Source organism: Podarcis bocagei, assembly GCF_964188305.1.
Source record: "Podarcis bocagei genome assembly, chromosome: 17".
NCBI lineage: Eukaryota > Metazoa > Chordata > Lepidosauria > Squamata > Lacertidae > Podarcis > Podarcis bocagei.
This window is the reverse complement of record NC_138143.1, coordinates 9,779,129-9,801,653: the sequence shown is the minus strand read 5'-3', so window position 1 is coordinate 9,801,653 and position 22,525 is coordinate 9,779,129. Positions and strand designations below refer to the sequence as shown.

General features: G+C 45.0%; 1 protein-coding gene across 6 annotated transcripts in view; it reads right to left on the bottom strand.

The window, feature by feature from the left end:
* The window catches only part of NFIX (nuclear factor I X), a 252,987-nt gene that overhangs the window by 217,522 nt on the left and 12,940 nt on the right, over positions 1–22,525 (bottom strand). The window lies entirely within an intron of this gene.

The following is a 22,525-nucleotide window of genomic DNA, read 5'->3' as shown; positions in this document are numbered from 1 at the left end:
GGCGGCGGCAGCACCACCCAGGGACAACCCATAATCCTGGCAGAGAAGTGACAACTGGAAGTGATGAGGAAGTGACCTGCCATGACAGGAGAGCCCCACTCTCCAGATCACCAACTTCTGGTGCAGCGGAGAACACTAGATCCAAAGTAAGACCTGCCATGTCCGTCAAACCAACAACATCTTGAAACTAGGGATGGACAAATCTCTGTTTCTTAGTTTCCAATCTTCAGTTCAGTTCACCTCCTTTCTGTTTGCATTTATTCAATGGCATGTTCTTTTGGGTGTATTTCCCCTCATATATGCATTTTTGTACACAAGTATGTCTAATAAAAAGTATTTTTGGTGAGGAATCATACCATGTTATCTGCAAGCATCACAGATTCTCGACTGGGCAAAAATCCTTTGCGAAAGATCTGTGGGTTGAGAAATAGGGGTGTTTCCAGAAAATGCTGCTCTCCTTGTTCCTGGCTACAATAGGTGTGCAACACACACACACAGACACACACTCCCCTCTGTCTGGGACTCCCCCCCCCAAAAAAAAACACCAAATCAGCCAGCCAAAGAAAAAGAGAGAGAAAAGGGGGGGGGGTTGCTTCTGATGTTTTCCCTTGCACAGACCTTCCTAACCAAAATCTCTGGTTGTCACAGCTGCCTGGCTCCCCTAAACAGGGCAGCTGTCCCAGAGCCCCTGGGACCCTCGCACCCAGTGATGCCAGGCAGTGCTTCTGAAGCCAGCGCTCCCAAATGCCAAGGTGGGTGCCTGCTGCCTCCCCCTGGCCCACTCAGCCTCTCCTAGGCTACGCAGCCACCCTTTCTCTCCACTGACACCCTGGCTTGCAAACAGAAGGGTCAGTAAGGAGCAGCCTCCCCCATATAACATGGGGTGCATCTGGAGTCTGAGAACCCCTTTCCAAATCCCCCCTTCCACATCCTCTTTCCCTTTGGGGTGAAATAAAGGCAAGACCATCTGTGCAAGCCGCCCCCCCTTCCCCACCCGATCTCACTTCTCTGCCAAACCTCTGATGCCAAGGTCTGCTTCATTGTCCCTGGACCTGCCAGCTCCAAGCTGTACTCCCAGACATTGCCGGAGCCATATCTCCGCCCCGCTCCCTGAGCACAGCTTCACTGCAGCAGGAGGGGCCTGGGGCCTTTTATTTATTTAATCTTTTTTCGGTTTGGTGGATGAATCGAAAGCTCACGTGAAAGCAAATCTGGCAAGGGCTGGAGTCGGTGTAGTCAGACACACACACGTCTTTGCCAACTCTCCTCAATCTTGAGCCATAACACCCCCGCCTGCCCACCCATACGCACACCCCTTCCTGCGCTGTTCCAGTCCTTGACCCTCCCCCCCCCCGTCTCCACCACTCACAGCACAAAGTGAGCCTCATGAAAGGGGAAGCCATTTTAGCAAAGGCTGGCCACATGTTAGAAACCGGAGAGGGCCTGAGCCAAATTGGGGGCCCTGCCACAGCAGAATTGCTGGTGAGCAGCAGAGGGTGTGGAGAGAGACAGCTCATTCTGCTCCGGTGCTGGGCTCCTCTCGACATTCCCCACAGCGCAGAACATGGCTGCTGTTCCCCACACCACACGGCAGGAGAAAGGAGAAGCCAGCCGCCATGATCCCACTTACGGGGAAATTTAAAACCACGCCGAGGCAGCCTGCCCAGGCTGAGGAGCGGAATGGCTGCGCCTGTCGTGCCATGGAAGATTTCGTGACAGAGAAATGCTGTTTCCTGTCCTTGTGCCTTTTTGGGTGCAACCAGGCAGGGGGCTTAGGGGCCAGGCAGACGGGATGAGGACAGGGCTCAGAACAGCGTTCAACCGGTTTCAGTTCTTTGTAATCTGCACCAGGGTGATTGTGTCCCAACTGTTCTGGCTCTCCCCCTTGGCCTCAGCAGTCAAAACGTTGCCATGACTAGAGGCTTCCAGAGCTTTATTGATAAAATCAGTGCAGTGTCCCAACATGAGGTCTACACGTTATAAGCAGGTGAAGCATGGCAGAGGACTAAAACACATGGCTAGGCTTAGCTAAGACATTGAGCAAAATCTTGACATGCTCCCTTGTGCTTTCCTTTTGAAGAGTGAGGTGGGTGCAGCTTGTTCACACCTTCAATGTCCCGAGCCTCTGGAGTGGGCAAGTAAACGAGAGCTCCTCCCTAGAGGCTGGACATGCGTGGTCTACTGGCATCATCACTGTGGCCTCCATGTCCTTCGAGATGGAAGAAGAGGCAACAGAGTTGGCTCACAGTCAGGTGACAGGGGACTGCCCCGGAGCCACCTTCACTGTTGGTGACATAGTGCTGGGGTGTCTGGCACCACAGAAGTGGGGTGCACCTCTGACAGCCACTAGGCCCTTTGCCCTGAATCCAGATCTCCACCTCTCAATCTACTGGAAATCTTCCCTGGGTCAGATGCATCTTGGGGTCCCATGTTCTCGCCCACAACCTGCTAGGACCTTCCCCTGGGTTGGCCTCTGCTAGTTCTCTGACATTGTGGTGATCCCACCACCATGTCTCCATGGGACTCGTGACACTTGTGGCTCTGATGACATTTTCAGGGCCAACCGTGACGCATCCTGTTTGCCAAGGGTCCCTTCAGTGCAGATTGAGAATGACACCTGGGTGTCCTCTCAAGAGCATTGCAAAGGAATCCTGGAGAGCACTACCCCTCTTGCACACGCTAGTATGCCTGAATTTGAAATGTGATTGCCAATATTTGGGAAATCCAGCATCTTCTCTCAGATTTGCATTCACTGATGTTTGATGAAAAATTCTGAAGATTCTTTGGGGAGGTGAGGAAGGAGGGCAAACTTGACACATTGTGTTTCATCCCCACTCTCACATTATTATTCTTTTTTTAAAAGAGGGGATAAAATGTTTCCCTTTGCCAACAATGAACGATAACTGTTGCAAGAGTCTAACTTTTTAGCTTGCTTTTTTTTAACTATATTGTTTCTATTATTGTCGTTCACCATAGATAGGTGTCCTGTTGTAAAGTGGTATCTTGGGTTAAGAACTTAATTTGTTCCGGAGGTCCGTTCTTAACCTGAAACTGTTCTTAACCTGAAGCACCACTTTAGCTAATGGGCCTCCTGCCGCTGCCGCACAATTTCTGTTCTCATCCTGAAGCAAAGTTCTTAACCCGAGGAAATATTTCTGGGTTAGCGGAGTCTGTAACCTGAAGTGTATGTAACCTGAAGCGTATGTAACCCGTGGTACCACTGTACTCTAAAGGGTCAGGTCCATAGCTTGTTGTGTGGAGCATCTCTTGGGACCATCACTGTCGAGTGATGCAAGTGGCTTTTTTGGCACACCTGAGGCTGATATCCCAGCTATGACCCTACCTGGATGTGGATAACCTGGCTTCACTTATCCATAAATTCTCATCTGGATTACTGCAGTGCAACATATTTAGGTCTGCTTTTGAAGACGGTCTGGAAACTTCAGTCAGTATAAAAACATGGCAGTATGAGACCAGGTTATATAAACATTTATCACTGGTTCTTTCTTGTCTTCACTGGTTTCTGATTAATCTCTGAGCCCAATTCAAAGTGCTGAAATTGACCATGCAGCCTGGGACTTCAGAAACTAAAGTGACTTTCCCCTAAGATCAAGTGCCACCTCATTCTGAAGCATGGAGGGTGAGGGCCTCCTCCTCAGTGGTCCCACCCCAGCTACAGAAATCTCACGCTACAAAGGTTCACCTAGCACTTTGAAGGCTTTTCAGCAACAGGCACAGACTTTTCAGGGTGTTTTAACATTCTTTTGCCATCTTCTCATTCTTAATTAGCATGACGTAAGACTGATAGTAATATTTTGTCTCTGTTTTATTGTGGCGGTGTTGCTCTTACATTTTTATCTCTTATGAAACGATGCCAGCTCTCCACGTGAACAGGTGACTCTGACTGCAACAGTTATTAGACTTTTCAGTCTGCGCTGTTTTGGACTTTTATTGCAATCTGCATTTTTTTTGTCTTTTAGACTTTTAAAAAGCTTTTATTGTGCATTTCACAAACAACTATCTTGTGGCACAGTTAACAAATAGAAATAGAAATTATTACTATTATTCTTTCCAGTGCTTGTTCAAGGAGGGATCTGACATCCTTTGCTGTGACTAGTGCTAGCAATAATAATATTCAGTATTTTTATCTAGCCAAGAGATGCAACCGGTCTTAATATAAAACAACCACCCCAAAACCATACAAATGAAACATCCCATAATATCTTAAAGCCCCCCAAATACAAAGTAAAATTTTCATATACAGGAAATTCCAAAATTCAGTTACAAGATTCATCCAAATGCATCCACCTACCTGCCACTAGTTTTCAGAGGGGTATCCAAATTTGCAGCATCCCTCTCTGGGGAAAGATAAATACGGTACTTCCTCTGCTTCTCCCCGCATCTTCCAACCAGGTTTAACCAATAGTCAAAGTAAACATTCATGCAGTCAATCTGCTGAAGAACTGGTATAGGTATGCACATTTCATGTCCCTTTCCTTCATTTCTTTTCTGGCAGCAAAATGCTTGCAATAAGATTTATATCTTATAATAATTAGAATGAAACCAAAACCTCTGAAGCCCCTGGCAAAGCTCTTAACTGCCCCATGTTCATGCGTGGTTTCCTGCCAACTCCCACATCATCTTTTCCTGCCCTTCCTCTCTCTTACTTGTTGGGGCTTGGCCCTGTGTTTAGCAAATCAGGCCATGGTGCAAAGCACTTCTTTATTTCTGGAGTAACTACTTCTGGTTCAGCTCCATTGGCTTCTGTCACATCTATGCAAACTACCTCACCATGCCTTTCACAGAACACAAGTGCCCAGAGAATCTAAACGATGCCACATCTGAAGCTTATAAATCCGGAATGTTGATATCTCCATGCCAATTCCACCTACGAATCTATTTGGTAACATAGGGAATAGCACAGTGAGAGCCAGTGTGGTGTAGTGGTTAAGAGCGGTAGTCTTGCAATCTGGGGAACCAGGTTCGCGTCTCCGCTCCTCCACATGCAGCTGCTGGGTGACCTTGGGCTAGTCACACTTCTCTGAAGTCTCTCAGCCCCACTCACCTCACAGAGTGTTTGTTGTGGGGGAGGAAGGGAAAGGAGAATGTGAGCCGCTTTGAGACTCCTGAAGGGGAGTGAAAGGCGGGATATCAAATCCAAACTCTTCTCCTCCTCCTCCTCCTCCTCCTCCTCCTCCTCCTCCTCCTTCTTCTTCTTCACAGTTAGATGCACCCAGGAGGAAACGAAGCAGCAAAGGGTTATCCCAATCCCTGCTCTGGTGCAAGCACAACCTTTGGCCAAAGATGGTCAAAGCCAAATGGATGCTTTGATTCTGTGGGAGCACAGGGGGAAAGTGTTGAATGCAGTACTGTCTGCAGAGCTCAGGTCCCTGAAAACCTCAGCCTTTTCTGGTTAAGGGGCAGTGCCTTTAGCATTGGGAAGATGGGCTTGAAAATGTGGACCTCCTGAAGTCTCAGGAGCTGGGGGGATATCTGAACAAAAGTGTTCACTGGTCAGGGGTCAGCTTTCAGTACTATGATGATGCAAAACACAAATTAAACAAGGACTATCCTGGATGCTTGGGATACTGCACCCACCATGCTTGTAGCCCCACAATAGCTTCAAATGGTTTCAACACACAGGGCTAACACACCCAGGAGCCCTTCTGTGATGCAAACACTTACAGGATCTAGCCAACAGCCAAATGAAAGTAAATTCACGGTGATAATGAGGCACCCTGGAGCTCTGTTCATTTTCCTTCATGTAACTTTTATCGCAGCCTCGGTTTTATCTTGCAGTCTCCCAGTATGTGCAGAGTCCCTGATCAAAACCTTAGACAAACGATCCCAGTGCCAAGGCAGGGATGCTCCAACTCTACAGGCAGCCAAGGAACAGAGCAATCTGCCTTAAACTGAGTGAGACACCATTGGCCCATTAAGATCAGTAGTGTTTACGACAGAGCTGGATTTAGGGCAGTGCAGCCAGTCCCCCTTTTTAAGCAGTCTCTGCTTAAAAAAGCAGAGACATCACCTTGCCAACAAAGGTCTGTATAGTTAAAGCTATGGTTTTCCCAGTAGTGATGTGTGGAAATGAGAGCTGGACCATAAAGAAGGCTGATTGCCGAAGAATTGATGCTTTTGAATTATGGTGCTGGAGGGGACTCTTGAGAGTCCCATGGACTGCAAGAAGATCAAACCTCTCAATTCTTAAGGAAATCAGCCCTGAGTGCTCACTGGAAGGACAGATCCTGAAGCTGAGGCTCCAATACTTTGGCCACCTCATGAGAAGAGAAGATTCCCTAGAAAAAAAACCCTGATGTTGGGAAAGATGGCAGGCACAAGCATGTCTGTCAAAGTTCCTGCTTACCATTATATTATTATTTCTTAAATTTCCACCATATTTCCCAGCCAAAATGCCCAAACTCAACTTACTATGAAAACTATAAAACAATAAAATATAAACGATATGTCATTCCCCCCCCCCAGGACACGTCCTCTTTTTCATGATGAGAGTTGTCACAGAGATCCGTAACTGAAAGTAGAAGTCAGCTGTAAAATTTACAGCATGTTGTATGTTGAAAGAGAATTACATGAAAATGGTGTATCACTGGTACCTAACTCCTACGAAACTATCAAAAATGTATAGAACTGCTACAGATACATGTTGGATGTGTAAAGAGAAGGAAGGCACTTTTTACCACATGTGGTGGACATGCAAAAAAACCAAAAGTATATTGGGAAATGATTTATAATGAGTTGAAGAAAATGTTTAAAATAACTTTTGTAGAAAAACCTGAGGCTTTCTTACTAGGAATTTTAAGTCCAGAAATACCTAAGGATCAGAAGAGACTATTTATGTATGTTACAACAGCTGCACGGATGCTACTTTCCCAAAGATGGAAGGGGGACAATCTACCTGCAAAAGAAGAATGGCTGATTAAGATGATAGACTATGCCGAATTGGCGAAAATGTCTAGGAAAATCAGAGATCAAGAGGACAATAAATTTAATAAAGAATGTGGAAATTTTTTAAGTTACTTGAAAGAACACTGTAAACAATTGAAAACATCGGCAGAATTTTAAAAAACACTTGCAATGAAGCAAGAATTATGATAAAAGTTGAGTTTTAAGAAAATATGGAGAATACGATATGATGCAGTTTGAAAACAGTATCTTGGGGAAACCATGGAGGGATGTTCAGGGATTCTGAGAACCCTATTTGAAAAATGATTATGATTTACGTATGATGTTAATTGGCAAAAGTGAAAATGAATAAAACAAACTAAAAAGGAAAGTAGAAGTCAGCAAATGTGTCCTCTTTTTCAGCTTGTCAAAATATGGCAACCCTCCCATGCACCAACAATTCAAAGTTAATAAGACTAGGAAATTAATACTTCACACATAAACTCTAAGGCTGCAGACACATTCCCATGTACTCTGCACCCAGTGCACTCTTAATGCTGCTTTCAGAAGCCATGTGCATAAGAAGTTAGCCGCCATCCACATCTGTTTTGCAGGTTCTGATGAAATTCTGTGGTTTGATGCAAACCAGCTTCGATCCAAATTGAGAGCTTCTCATGGGGTGAAGACATCCCTCTTCCACCCACTGGCAACTTAGATGTGTACATCAGGCCACGTCAATGCATACAACAGAATGCCAATGCAGCTTGAAGTGCAGTGGAACAAAACGACCCTGCAGAGTTTTAAGCTGGTAATGTGCACACAGCCTAACAAACAGTAACATTCTAGCAAACAAAACTAAAACTGCCACCCACGCCAAATGAAAACTACGAATCTGTCAAACCAGCAAAGCCTTCTCCTAAATTAAAAAAGGTCTTTACTATTATTTTAAGTGCCAAAAAAATGAACTGGCCTGGTGAAGTTACTCCACAGTATGCGATTCCACAGTAAGGGTGTCACTACCAAGAAGGTCCTTGACTTAACAACTGCATCTTGGGGAAAGGCCATTACTCAGTGCTAAAAACATATGATTTGGATATTAAAGGCCTGGGGTTGAATCGCCAGCATCTCTAGGTGGGGCAGAGAAAGACCTGATGCCTGAAAACCTTCAAGTCCACCAATGGTCTGACTTGGCGTAATACAGATTCCTATATTCACTATATCCACTTCTGTAGGTGGGGACAGAGGTGGGAAGATCTGTCCATTTCCCGTTTCCCATTTTCAGTTTTTCAGTTCTTTTTTCAATCTTAAATTCAGTTCTCCAGAATGCAGCAGCTAGACTGGTGACTGAGAGTGGCTGCCGAGACCATATAACACTGGTCCTGAAAGACCTGCATTGGCTCCCAGAACGTTTCCGAGCACAATTCAAAGTGTCGGTGTTGACCTTTAAACCCCTAAATGGCCTTGGTCCTGTATACCTGAAGGAGCGTCTCCACCCCCATCGTTCAGCCCGGACACTGAGGTCCAGCTCTGAGGGCCTTCCGGTGGTTCCATCACTGCGAGAAGTGAGGTTACAGGGAAGCAGGCAGAGGGCCTTCTCGGTAGTGGTGCCCGCCCTGTGGATTGCCCTCCCATCAGATGTCAAGGAAATAAACAACTATCTGACTTTTAGAAGACATCTGAAGGCAGCCCTGTTTAGGGAAGTTTTTGATGTTTGATGCTTCATCATGTTTTTAACATTCTGTTGGAAGCTGCCCAGAATGGCTGGGGAAACCCAGCCAGATGGGCGGGGTATTAATAGTAATTATCATCATCATCATCATCATCATCATCATCATCTCCACATTTCTGCAATTTGAAATCTTGTTTTTTTATTAAAAAATCATCATGAAAGTTAATCAGCTTTTTAGTGGGAATTTCTCCTAATAAGCTTATTTTTGCGTGCCGTTCTGACTAATGTACACACTTAAGCAAGCAATTTCCTCTAAGATGATGCATCTTTGTACATTGTTTTCATTAACATGTTCATTTCTATACACATTTTCTCCTATATGTACAATTTTGTAAGCGCTGGTGGGTTGGAAAACTGCTTCACAACATTCAAAGGTGCAAATTTCGAAGCACGGCTGTATTTTGGTTTTCATGTTGTTTTGGAAAGTGTGGATTTGGCAGGTTTGGTTTTAACTGCAAGCTGAATTACGTAAACTGACTCCCTGTCGCTAGGTGGGAACACTCAGAGTAAGGCTTCACCAGCAGTTTTGAAATGCACCTGGGATGCTTAAGAAATTTGATCTTTGTGACTTCTGATGTGAACGGACATGATCTGCACTTCCTGAACTGATGTATGGATCAGAAGAGAATTATCCTTCAGATTTTGCACTTCCCATCAAGCTTTGCAATGCAATTCTCAGTTACTTTGAAAATGTGTATTTTATGATAAAACACATTTAGAAAGCATGCATTAGAAAAAATGCATGTATATATATATGTGTGTGTGTGTGTGTGTGTGTGTGTACACACAATTTAAATACAAATCATGGGCAGCTTAAAAACAGATCAATGAGGAAATGGAAAGAAAAAGGCTTATGAAGAGACACATGTGATAATGACGCATATCAGAAATAGGATGACTACCCAGCCTTTGGAGGCATAGATGAGAAAATGTTACCTAAGACATTCAAGGCCCGGATCATTTGGGACATTAAACCAGGACACTGAACCGTGCTGGCAAAGGTACCGGTAACCAATGCCATTCTTTAAGGATAATTGTAACGTGGATGGCCTTTGAAACAAACCCTGCTCAGCAGCTAGACACTGTATCCTGCACCTGTTGCAGTTTCTGAACACTCTTCAAAGACAATCAGCCTTCAAAGACTATCTGCAACTGAGGTTACCAAGGTGTTGATCGCAGCAGCCAGGTCTCTGTCCCCTAGGAAAAAGCACAACTGTGCACCGGGCCATTTCCCCAACCAGAAACATTTAGTAGTTCTAGGAGCCCCCTCCACATAGCTGGTGAATCTTTTCCTTCAGGGGGAGTGGACCCCTGCTCAAAGTAGGATAAGCACCCATATCCAGGTAAATCAACCTGCCAATCATCATCACCTCAGTTTTATCTGGGCCTTATCAACAGCCCATATGCAGAAAGCCATAGAAAGACTAGGTTGCCTCACCAGAATTTGGGGTGGGGAAGAGAAAGATGCAACTGAGTATCACCAAAACCCAATATAAAATCTCCCAGCAGCTTCATTTAGATTTTGCACAGTACAGGCGACAGGATCAAACGCCTTGCACACACCAGATATACACTGATAAAGTCTGAAATTGGAGTGACTAACTTGGAAACGGCTCTTGGGCGCATGTTAGAGAGTTCAATTAAAGCATCAATTCAGTGTGCAGCAGTTACAGGCTGAAAAGACAATCCCATGTTAGGAATAATTAGGGAAAGGACAGAAAACAAAAACTGCCGGCGTTGTGCAGCCTTTCATATACCAATCTATGGTGCGATCGCACTTGCAATACCGTGGACAGTTCTAGGTGCCACATCTCAAAACTGATACTGTAGAATGGGAAAAGGTGCAGAAAAGAGAAACCAAATTGATTGGGGTGGGTGGGTAATGGAGCACTTTCACGCCAGGCTGCAGCAATTGGGGCTTTTTAGTGGAGGGGGTAGGGTGACAAAGGGAGAAATACAATAGAAATGTACAAAAGAAAATAAAAATGTACAAACTTAAGCTTGTTGAAGAGAAAGCGGAAAGAGAGCTGGCCATGTAGTGGAATGAAGTGACCTGCTTCAGGTGGCAAATAGATGGGGGGCAGAAATGAGGCAGCAAGTTTTATTCATTCATATGTGCTTGGAGCAGGTGGGACACAGGGCCTTGCTTCAGGCAGCAAAACACCCTGGGCTGCCACTTGTAGAAAGAATTTCTCCTCCTAATGTTAGAACTTGGGATCATCCAATGCAACTGATTAGTAGTAAATTAGAAACAGACAAAAGGAAATATTTCTTTGCCCAAAAGATAATTAATTCCTGAAAAAGAAGAAGGCCTGCTGCTACCAAAGATTTGCCTGGTTAGTTCAAATCGATATATGAAGTTCGGTTCTTCCCCATCCCCACAAACAGCCTCCACATTTCACCTCCCTGCCTACTTCATTCCCCTCAGCAGCGCAGAGGCCTACCTGTTTTCCAGAGCTCACTGTTTGAGCCTTTCGTCTTTGCTTCCTCTTTCCTAGCTCCATGTCCCGGCCTTCCCTCGATCCCTCTCTGCTTCCCAGTCCACTCCCTCCTCTCTGCCCATTCCGTTAGTTCTCTATGGTGCCTCTGTGTGCTCTGCCTCTTAGGCTCTACTGCCTCCCAGCATCTTCTCGCTCAGTCTCCCCACCGTCTCAGAAAGCAAAGCAAAACTGGCTTCTCTTCCTAATCTTGCTTCTCAAACTGGTTAGAGTAATCCATTATCCTTGAAAGGATACTGCTCTTGGGCAGTGTCCCACAGAACCCCAACTTCCACTATTCAGAAACAAAGAACACTTTGTGTTTGTTTTATGTGGTAACCCAGTCTGAATCCTTATGGCATGGCTTTGTGGCAGAGGTCTGCCGCACACCCTAGTGCAGAAGTGACAGTGTGCAAAAGAGGAGTGTATGAAATTCACACACACACACACGGCGCACCAATCTGGAAAAATAAACCCTTCAACATGGCTGTGTGCGGTGACCTATCTATGTCCAGATTTTCCTGGACATTTCAGTGATTTCAGGAAATTTCAGATGTATGGCAACCCTACCTTCGGTAGCTTCCTACACTGGTGAAAATATTCAAAGCACAATGCAAGCATAACCACAACGGAATTCAAATAACCATCAAATGTGCTAAATCTGAACAGTCAGAATCTGGAGACAATGTTCTCACTGATTCTGTGGGCTTTCCAGGCAAAGCCGTAATGGGCATAAGCTGAAAGCAACAAATGAATAAACCAAACTGAGCAGCTGATGTAGCAGCAAAGCAACCAAATAAAGGGAAAGAAACAATGAAATGCAAATCCTGGTGCAGGGATCGTGTCATAGGTCACTCCTTTTGACGGCTATTTTTATTATTATTTCAGGTCACATCCAGCGAGTTCTACTGTATAGATAGAAGAGATTCCACTGCTCCAAAATATCCACTGCCTTTGCCACTTCCATTAAGGAGAAAAAGATTTACAAACTTGCTACAGCAATAAAGGCAACTCTTTTGACAACCCTCACTTCACGGCAAGTGAAACAAAAAGGAGGAGAAGTGCGTAAGAACTGCCAGACTTCCTCAGACCTGGAGTTAAGTTTGCACAATTATATTTTAAATTTTGTGTTCTAGGCAGCATTGGCAAATCTCCTGTCCCAAGCAGAGGGGCTGAGAGCTACACCCTCTCTCCCTGGCAGTTACAGTCATATTGGTTGACAGGCAACGGAAACAAATACTGTACAGTATTTGAAGAATTATTGAAATTCAGGGAACCATTGAATCTGAATTATTATTTTTAAATTTTCTCAAACTGGTTAGAGTAATCCATTATCCTTGAAAGGACGCTGCTCTTCGGCGGTGTTCAACAGAACCTGTTTTATTGCAACTGCCACACAACACATTTGGGGAACCTACATGTTACACCACAACTCCCATCATCCCTGACCACTGGCCATGCTGGCTAAGACTGAAGAGAAGTGGAGTTGGGCAACATGGAAAGCTGCAGGTTCCCCTTCCCTGCTAAACAGCTATCCCTGCAGGAAAAGACATGTGCAGCACATCTATAAGATTCAGAAGAACTCTCAGAGCATCCCTAATGCAGCAAGGGAGGTATATAAACATTATGTGGATCACGAATAATAAGCTAGACTGATGAGGCAATGCATCTGGCTAGCAGCCAAGCACATACACTCAGGGCAATCTAGTTGCAGGTTAGATCACCAGTATCGTGGGTGGCGCTGTGGGTTAAACCACAGAGCCTAGGACTTGCTGATCAGAAGGTTGGTGGTTCGAATCCCCACGACGGGGCAGTGGCGTAGCGTGGGGGGTGCAGGGGGGGCCGGCCGCACCGGGCGCAACATCTGGGGGTTAGGGTTAGGGGGCGCAAACCCACGGGTTAGGGGGAGCAAATTGCTTGCCTTGCCCCGGGTGCTGACAACCCACGCTACGCCACTGCGACGGGGTGAGCTCCTATTGCTCGGTCCCAGTTCCTGCCAACCTAGCAGTTTGAAAGCACATCAAAGTGCAAGTAGATAGATACTGCTCCGGTGGGAAGGTAAACGGCGTTTCCGTGCACTGCTCTAGTTCGCCAGAAGCGGCTTAGTCATGCTGGCCACATGACCCGGAAGCTGTACGTTGGCTCTTCTGGCCAATAAAGTGAGATGAGCACCGCAACCCCAGAGTCGGCCACAACTGGACCTAATGGTCAGGGGTCCCTTTATCTTTACCTATCTAGGCCAAACTGATAGCAGAAGGGTGAGGCCCATAGAGCAGGAGAAGCAGGCGAGGGAGGCAGAACTAGGAAGTTCAGAAGTGACCCCCGAGGCTGAGCAGCCACAGGAACTAGAACGACGACTGAGTGGATCAGCAGCCCAACCCAACAGCCCTGTCACAGCCAGCAGCCCTGGAACAAGAGCCAGAACCAGGTACCCCTACCGAGAGACACCCGAGACCACAACACATACGTAGGCGATCAGCATACCTCAGTGACTACAAATGCTAACCTTCTGGGTGCAACGCGAACTTAGAGGGGAGGGGTGTTATGTACTAAGCTTGGATCCTAGAACAATAGGCAAGTAGGATCCTAGAATGCAACAACTGATTGGCTTGCAGGAAAAGACCAGTCAGGCTCCAGGAGGAAGTTAAACAGCCTTTTAGGCTGGTAGGATCGTAGAATGCAACAACTGATTGGCCTGCAGGTAAAGACCAATCAGGCTCCAGGAGGGAAGCAGAATCAGCCAATCAGACGGAACTCATTGTGTAAATAATGTATATAAAAGCCTGAGGTTTGGGGGGCAATTCAATCATTGTTTTACAAGCTGCAATAACGAGCATGAAATCACAACAGGACTCCGAGTACATTTCACTTTCTTATATCCAGTACAGAACAGTCCCTTCTGAAGCTAAATGCTAATGCATTGTGGGATATAATCCACCTCACCTGTTTCTACCTCCCATCAAAGTCCACTGTCATGATGAGTATACAGAGTACAGCCAGTTCCCATATTTGCAAACACCATTGTCAGTATATTGTGAATTTGGAAAATTGAAAATGTTTGTGTTTATAAAAGGGGAAATTATGCAATTTAAAAGATATTACGAGATATATTTACAATGTTCCACACAATGTTATACCCAAATTTACTACTCAATGAAACAAAGGAAGAATAGATTTTAAGCTGTATCTACTTCCTGACTTTACATCATCATTAATTCTTTTCCAGTATATCCTCCTCAACCTGATCCCTACTTTCCACAGCCCCATTCTTATATGGCTTCCCCATTAAAGCAGTTAATTTTACTAATTCCAAGGGTCTCCAGGTTTCTTCTCAAGGGCGCTTCCTACATTCTTACGCTACTGTGATGAATTATCCCTTGCTCTTGCATTTGCCTTGTCTCATTTCCCTTCCCCACTTGGATGGATGTCTGATATAGCTCAAAGACTGAAGGAATATTCAGCAAATATTATAATAACAGCCAGAGAATAGCTAGTAAGCGCTTGACAGAAAAAGTTGCAACGGAGAATCTTGAGAAGCAAATGTGTTTCAGCTCTATATTATCATAATACAGGGCTCACAGTTTTTGGCTATTCTGGATAGCAGCCACCCATAGCATAGGCCTCTTCACCACTGTGCCAATCTGCAACGCCTCATATGCAGGGCTGCCTCTGAAGGTGGTTCGTCAACTTCAGCTGGTGCAGAATTCGGCAGCCAGGTTGCTCCCCGGGGCAAAGACAGTTTGAGCATATTACACCAAACCTGGCCCAATTGCACTGGCTGCCAATTCGTTTCTGGGCCCAATTCAAAATGCTGGTTTTGAACTATAAAGCCTTAAATGGCTCAGGACTGCAATATCTCAGGGACTGCCTCTTTCCATATGAACCTACCCGGACCCTGAGATCATCTTCTGAGGCCCTTCTTCGTATGCCTCCTCTTTGAGAAGTCCGAAGGGTGGCAACACGAGAACGGGCCTTCTCTGCAGTGGCCCCCTGTTTGTGGAATGCTCTCCCCAGGGCCTCTTCATTGCATGTCTTAGACCCAAGGCAAAAATGTTAACAGCCTGGTTATTGAACGGCCTTTAAAATGTGTTTGTGGGAGAGGGGCTATTGGTTTTGTTTTGTGCTCACATTTGGTGGTTTTAAGTTGTGAACTGTGAACTACATCTTCGGATGTAGGATGGTGTACAAATTTAATAAATAAATAGTAATAATAAATCCTATTTTCAGTGCAAAACCAGAAACTGGTCCAAATGCTAATAGGAACATTTGAGATTTATCTTTCTTCTTCTTCTTCTTCTTTGCTTGACTGGTTCCAAAGACTATAGACACATAATAATTCAGAAAAAAACAAACTGACTGACCCAATCTGATTGAAACATGATGGTGATGGAACACAGCATCTCCGCACTAGCTTATCTTGGCTGTTGCCACCAAAAAGAAAGATCATACATAAATGTTTCATTCTGGAAAATGTTTAGGATGAGACATTATGAGTCTAGAGAGAAAAAGAGTTACACATTTGTCACCTGCCTGCCTGCCTCATGACAACCATGGAGTCCCATTAAAACTAGATTCCCTGCCCCATAAAGAGGGGTGGGGGGGTGGCGGCTCATAAAGCCCACATCTACTACTCAGCGTTTGAAATTTGCCCACTTGTGACCAAGTGAAGATGCCCAGGCACCAGGATGGCGACTGATGCCTCCACCATCTGGAGGTGCATGGTTGAAGATCTTTGGATCTTGACTGTTTTCACACACCAGCAACACATCCCGTAGAATTCCATCCGTTATATTTTATTTGCACAATCGGAATGAATTTCGGGAATGTATTGAATACAAGAATGCATTGAAAACTACGACTGTATTTTTGTCTGGCCCCAAAATGGCAAGTAGGCATTGCATTTTGGACAACTGTAACCCTGGTTTAAGGACCAATTTGGCACCTAGCTTATATATCTGAATTTCTAACACTGCTGCTGCTGCTGCTACTCCTGATGTAGCCAAAGGGCTGAAGATAGGCTTCAGCTTTGATGTATGTGAGCAGTTATGTCCTCCTCCACAGTCTGAAACTCAACTGTACCACATCCTGAGCACACACACCCCCACACTTTGACATCACCTGTCAGGAAGATAGTGATGGGCTGATGCAACAGATCCCTTTATGTGACGCAAAAAGCGAACACCACAGGGCTGGTGATATTCTGCTGAAGAGAGGGGGAGAAAAGCTCTGTCTCCTGCACACGCATACGTGGACGCCTCCTGCATTATGGAACACATCACTGCTGTTTCAAATGTTAAAAGACGGCATCAATTCACAAGTTTATAGTATATCACTTGGCACCGAGAGAGGATTGTGTGCCTGCCAGATTCTATACGGGAGTGAAAAGGGAACCTGAAATCAGACTCATCCCACGGCCAACATATGGAAAATATTTCAGCCCTTCTCTCTCCCTCTGCACCCCTTTCCAAATATATATGTTTAAAAAGAAAAAGAAAGAAGGCTTTTACGTGCAAGACAGAGGAAGTGGGGGAATAATCCCAGGATATGGTGTGGAATGGCCAGACAAAGAAAGCCAAACCAGTTTTTGCAAATGGGCCTCCTCTAGTGGCTTAACGGAAGGTTGAGGCCGACTGCTCTGCAAAAGTCTGAGTGAAACCACCAGGATAAGAAGCCAGCTGCACACTAAGAAGCCAGCCCAAAGGCATACCCTCCAACATTTCTCCAATGAAAACAGGGACGTCCCATTCCATAATGATAATTTTACTATTTATACCCAACACATCTTACTGGGTTGCCCGAGCCACTCTGGGCAGCTTCCAACATATATAAAAACATAGGAAAACATTAAACATAAAAAAACCCTTCCCTATATAGGATTGCTTTCAATTGGCTTGGGGGCTGGATTACTCCATACCCTCCAACATTTCTCCAATGAAATTAGAGATGTCCTAAGGACAAGCGGAACATTCCGGGATCAAATCAGAAACCGGGACGGCTTCTCTAAATCAGGGACGTCCCTGGAAAATAGGGACACTTGGAGGGTCTGCAAAGGGTGGGAACCAACTGAACCACACAAGCAGACCTGGTGGTACAGAACATGAGAGAGATGCATCCAGGGGAATGTGAGAGATTTATGAGGCTTGCTGTTCTAGAAAGTTGCATCCTCTACCTAATGGCTGGTGTTTCAGATTGCAAAGGGCAGGCAATAGGTACAGCAGCATGTATTGGGACACCCCTGTGTCGGAGGGCAAAGAGATGGGGCACCTCCAGATTATTTCCGTGGATGGGATTCAGCCCCGTGTCAGCAAATTCGCATTTGGGGCTCTCGCACAACAAGCTGTCTTCTCAAAACAGCAAATACTGTACCCCCCTCCCACCCGAAAAAGGGACTTTGTGGGAAAGTGATGGGGGAATTGATGCACTAGAAAGTGTGGCGTGACAACTTCTTGATGTTATGTCATGTAACTTCCCCACCATCATGTCATCTCCTAACCAATAAATGGTGGACATCAAACAACCACCCCCCAAACCCTGTGCAAACAAATTATAATGAATCCTCAATTGAGTAGATTGGAAGTCAAACACAAAGGTGGGGTGACGGGTGGTGGATGGTGATGGGAAAAGGAATTATTCGTGGGATTGAGTGTAGGTATGTTTGAACACTTTTAAGGATTGTATGAAATGTATGTTTGTATGCTTGTATATTTGTAATATATGTGTATTACAAATTCTTTTTAATTAAAAAATATATTAAAAACAAACAAACAAACAAAACAAATTCTATGCAGATCTTAGCTCGGAAGAGTATGAATTGGTGTGCCAACACAAAATTACTGTTCTGTCTTAGATATTAATCTGGTTTGCATGATACACTATAATGAAAGCAAAGAAGTCTGAATGGTAATGGAGGATACTAAAGAGGATACTAATCAAAAAAATTTTTTTTGTTTAAAAAAAAGAATGAATCCTCGATAAACAGATCATCTGGAAGTGACCATTCAATACTATCCCTGAGTATGAGTGAAAGATAAGCATGGGTGGGGAGTGGGCTAGGGAGCTCCCTTGGGTTGTGCCATTTGTCATAAACACTGCATACTCCAGAAGGTGGAGGAGATCAGGGGCAGGCAGTGGGGTGCACAGTTTTGGTTACATTGTGATGAGTTCCTGGCTTATGGTCGCAGGTTAGCTGTGTGTCCTCACTGGACAGCCATGAGTTATTTCTAAGGGGCCTCCAGATTGTTATTTTTCAAGCACCCTGCTGCTCAGTGCCTGTTTTGCTTTTGCTTTCAAAATTTAGAAATGCAAATTTCTAAAAGCATCCACAACTTTACATAATTCTTTTTTATCCATTACTACTGCTAAAAGGGTAAAGGGGACCCCTGACCATTAGGTCCAGTTGTGGCCGACTCTGGGGTTGTGGTGCTCATCTTGCTTTATTGGCCAAGGGAGCCGGCGTACAGCTTCTGGGTCATGTGGCCAGCATGACTAAGCCGCTTCTGGCGAAGCAGAGCAGCGCACGGAAACGCCGTTTACCTTCCCACCGCAGTGGTACCTATTTATCTACTTGCACTTTGATGTGCTTTCGAACTGCTAGGTTGGCAGGAGCAGGGACCGAGCAACGGGAGCTCACCCCATCGCGGGGATTTGAACTGCCGACCTTCTGATCGGCAAGTCCTAGGCTCTGTAGTGGGACTTTTCCACTTTCTCCAGACATGCATAATTTTATAGATTTCCGTAGTGTCACCTCTTAACACTCCTTTTCTCGAAAATAAAAAATCCCAAAATGCTCCAACTTTATTCACAGGAGGGCTGCTTCATCCCCTCGATCATCTTGGTTGGCCTTTTATGAACCTTTTCCTGCTCCACAATATCCTTTTTGCGTAAGGCAACCAGAACTATACACAGTATTCCAAATGCAGTCAAATGATAGATTTGTATAATGACATTATTAATCCAGCAGTTTTCTTTTCAATTGCTTTCCTAATGGTCTCTACATAGAATTTGCCTTTTTCACGGCAGCCACACACTGGGTCAACATCGTCATCAAGCTATCCACTACAATCCCAAGGTCTCATTCCTAGTCATTCACTGCCAGTTCATCGTATATGTGAAAACAATCCCCACCCCCACATGTATCGTTTTACACTTGTTTATATTGAATTGTGTTTCTCATTTTTACTGCCCTTTGGGGTATTTGCCATTTTACTGCCCTATTCATTCACTCTGGTATTTTTGGAGCTCTTCACAATCTATTTTTGTTTTAACAACCCTGAAAAATTGAGTATCATCAGCAAATATGGTCACCTCACTTCTCACCCATAACTCTAGATTGTTGATGTAGAAGTTTTAAAGCACAAGTCCCAATACCTATCGCAGGGCAACTCTGCTTTCTACATCCCTCCATTCAGAAACCTGTCTATTATTTCCTGATACTTAACCAGTTCCTGATCCACAAGAAGACCTCTCCTCTTATTCCATGACTGCTAACCTTAGGGGGGGTTGGTGAGGTACCGTGTCAAAAGCTTTTTGAAAGTCCGACTACACTATGTCAACTGGATCACCTCTAGCTATATGCTTGTTGACAGTCTCAAAGAACTCTAATAAGTTAGTGAGACAAGACTTTCCCGTACAGAAGCCGTGCTGGCTCACCTTCAACAAGGCTTGTTCTTCTATATGCTACTTTAGTTTATCTTTCATCATACTTTCCACAGGGTTTCCTGGGACAGACTTTACGCTAACCAGCCTGTAATTTCCAGGATACCTCTTGGCTTCCTTTTCATAAATTGGTGCTACATGGGCTACTTTCCAGTCCTCAGGTACAGAGGCTGATCTGAGGGACAAATTACATGCTTTTGTTAGACAATCAGCAATTTCGCCTTTGAATTATTTGAGAACTCTTGGGTGGGTGCCATCCAGACCTGGCGACTTCCCAGTTTTTATTTTGTCTGTTTACTCTAGTAGGTTTAGAACCTCATTTCTCATCACCACTATCTGCCTTAGAATCCCTTCCTTCAAAAGTTAGTTCAGGCATAGGGATCTGTGAAGACAGATGCAAATAATTCATGCAGGTTCCCTGCAACCCCCTTACCCTCCTTTAGCATACCTTTGACTCCCTTGTCATCTAAGCGTCCAACCACCTCCACACACCATCTCCTGCTACTAATGTATTTAAGGATTTTGTTGTTGTTGGTCTTTATGTTTTAGTAATGCGCTCCTCAAATTATTTTTTTGTATCTCTTATTACCTGCTTGTTCTTATTTTGCCACAGTTTGTGTTCCTTTTTGTTCTCCTCCTTTGGACACAACCAGTGGCATAGCATGGGTTGCTGGTACCTGGGGCAGGGCAAGCTTTGCGCCCCCCTGGCGGACTGGGCAGCTGGGGTGGAAATGGGTGACAGGGGGGGCATGCAGAGTCCACAAGGGACATGACTGCCAGCGCTGCTGCTGCTTGGCAGCTCCATCACCTCCCAGCTCAGCAAGCCCAGGGGCAGGGCAGGTGGCTGTTGCTCCTGGTTGTGCCCCTTTCAGAATTTTGCACCTGAGACCACTGCCCCTCTGGCCCTCCCCCCACACTATGCCACTGGACTCCACTTCTATTTTTTTGAAGGAAGCTTTCTTACCTCTAATGACATCTTTGACTCTCGTGGTTAGTCTTCTGTGATTCCACATATGCAAAATTTTGCATAGGTCTGGTACAAAATTTTGATTCCTTGATCTGCGTTTGCCTGCTCATTAAAAAATAAGTTTCTAGTCCTTGTGGCTATGGATATACAGCAAAAAACATGCAGGCCATGCCTGCTGAATTCAACAGGACCCAATAGGTGGATCTTCCATGCCAGTCAGGGCACCCTGTCCCTCTTAAACTGCCTGCCTGGATGTTACTTTTGCCATTGTACTATTTCTTCTTGGGGGAAACCTAGCAAGGGCACAAACTCCAAATACTAGACAGTAAATTAGAAATGCTTATGCAAAAATGAGTATATTTATACAAGCTTAATTATTTTATTTGTGGGACAAATATCACTGCCCTTATAGCCGAGACCTGCAAATTAATTCCTAGAGACATTCCCACCCGCTGCTATCCCAAGCAAGACAGGAGATAATATATTGATTCAGATTTTTTTCTGGAGGGTAAGATTTGGATTGCCTTGGTTTGAATATTTTTGAACTGTTTAGGGTTGTGGTTATATGGAGCTCTGTGCAAATCAGAACCCCATTTCAGTGCAACCATAAATAACTGGGTTTCCCGAGAAGTGACCCTGGAACGCTTACCGTAAATTTCGCTCCAAAACACGCACTTTTTTGCTCCGAGAAAGTAAGGGAAAATGCCTGTGCGTGTTAAGGAGTGAATGCACGGATCAGAGCCATGGCTGCCGTCAGTCAGGCAAAGCGGGAGCCACTTACACGCTCTACGAGGCTCTCACTTTGCTTTCTTTAAAGCGACCTGGAGCCAGGAAGGAGGGAGGGAAGGAGAGCCATAGCAGCAAAGCCGGCAGCAGCCGCTTACAGGGGAGGAGGGACAGATGCTAGCAAAGGTCTGCGCCCTCTCTAAACAGAGCAATGAGGCTGCAGAGAGACGGCAGGAAAGATAAAATTTAAGCAACCAGCAGCAAAATAAAACCAACCTCGAGCTCTGAGCCAGCGCAGTGAAAACCAGGAAGTAAAAAAAAAGGCTGGGGAGGGCATGAGGGAGAGGGGAAAACTTCGCAAATCCCCGCGTCTCAGCTGATCGGCTGGGACGGAGCAGCTTGTTTTCAGGCAGGATAGATTTGAGCATTGTCTGGGTCCTAGTGCCCCTACCGCTTTGTTGTGCTCCATTCTATTGCTGCTGGTGGCTGCTTATCGTTCAGGCTGCAAGGAGGAGCGCTTTTACACAGCTAATGGCGAATCCCCTGCAATCAAAGTCCTCCTCACTTGCTCAAATCTATTCCGCCTCAAAACAGGGAGCGGAAGGAAAAGGCTGCAAACTGTTAAATGGAAAAAAACCCAGGCACAGGGCAAATACCTTAAGTATACCTTTAAAGCAACAGTGCTCTTTCCCTCCCTCCTCCCCGCGGAAAAGCTCCTTGTCCCTTGAGTTCTTTTCCTTCCCTCCCCACTTAAAACTTGGTTACAAAGCACGGATCCACATGGATCCTCAGGATTTTTGCATTGGGCTACCCCAAACTCACTGTCAGATCACATGTCTGTGGCCACAGCATGAACCATAAAAATCATACATCCACTGTTTCATTTAGAATATTTTTTCCTCGTTTTCCTCCTCTAAAAACTACATGCGTGTTATGGTCAGATGCGTGTTATAGAGCGAAAAATACGGTACTTCTAAATAATAACATACAGGTTAAGTACACTTTATATGACTATAAATTCATGCACATGATTTGCAATGCTGCTTACATGCTGTGAATTAATTAAAT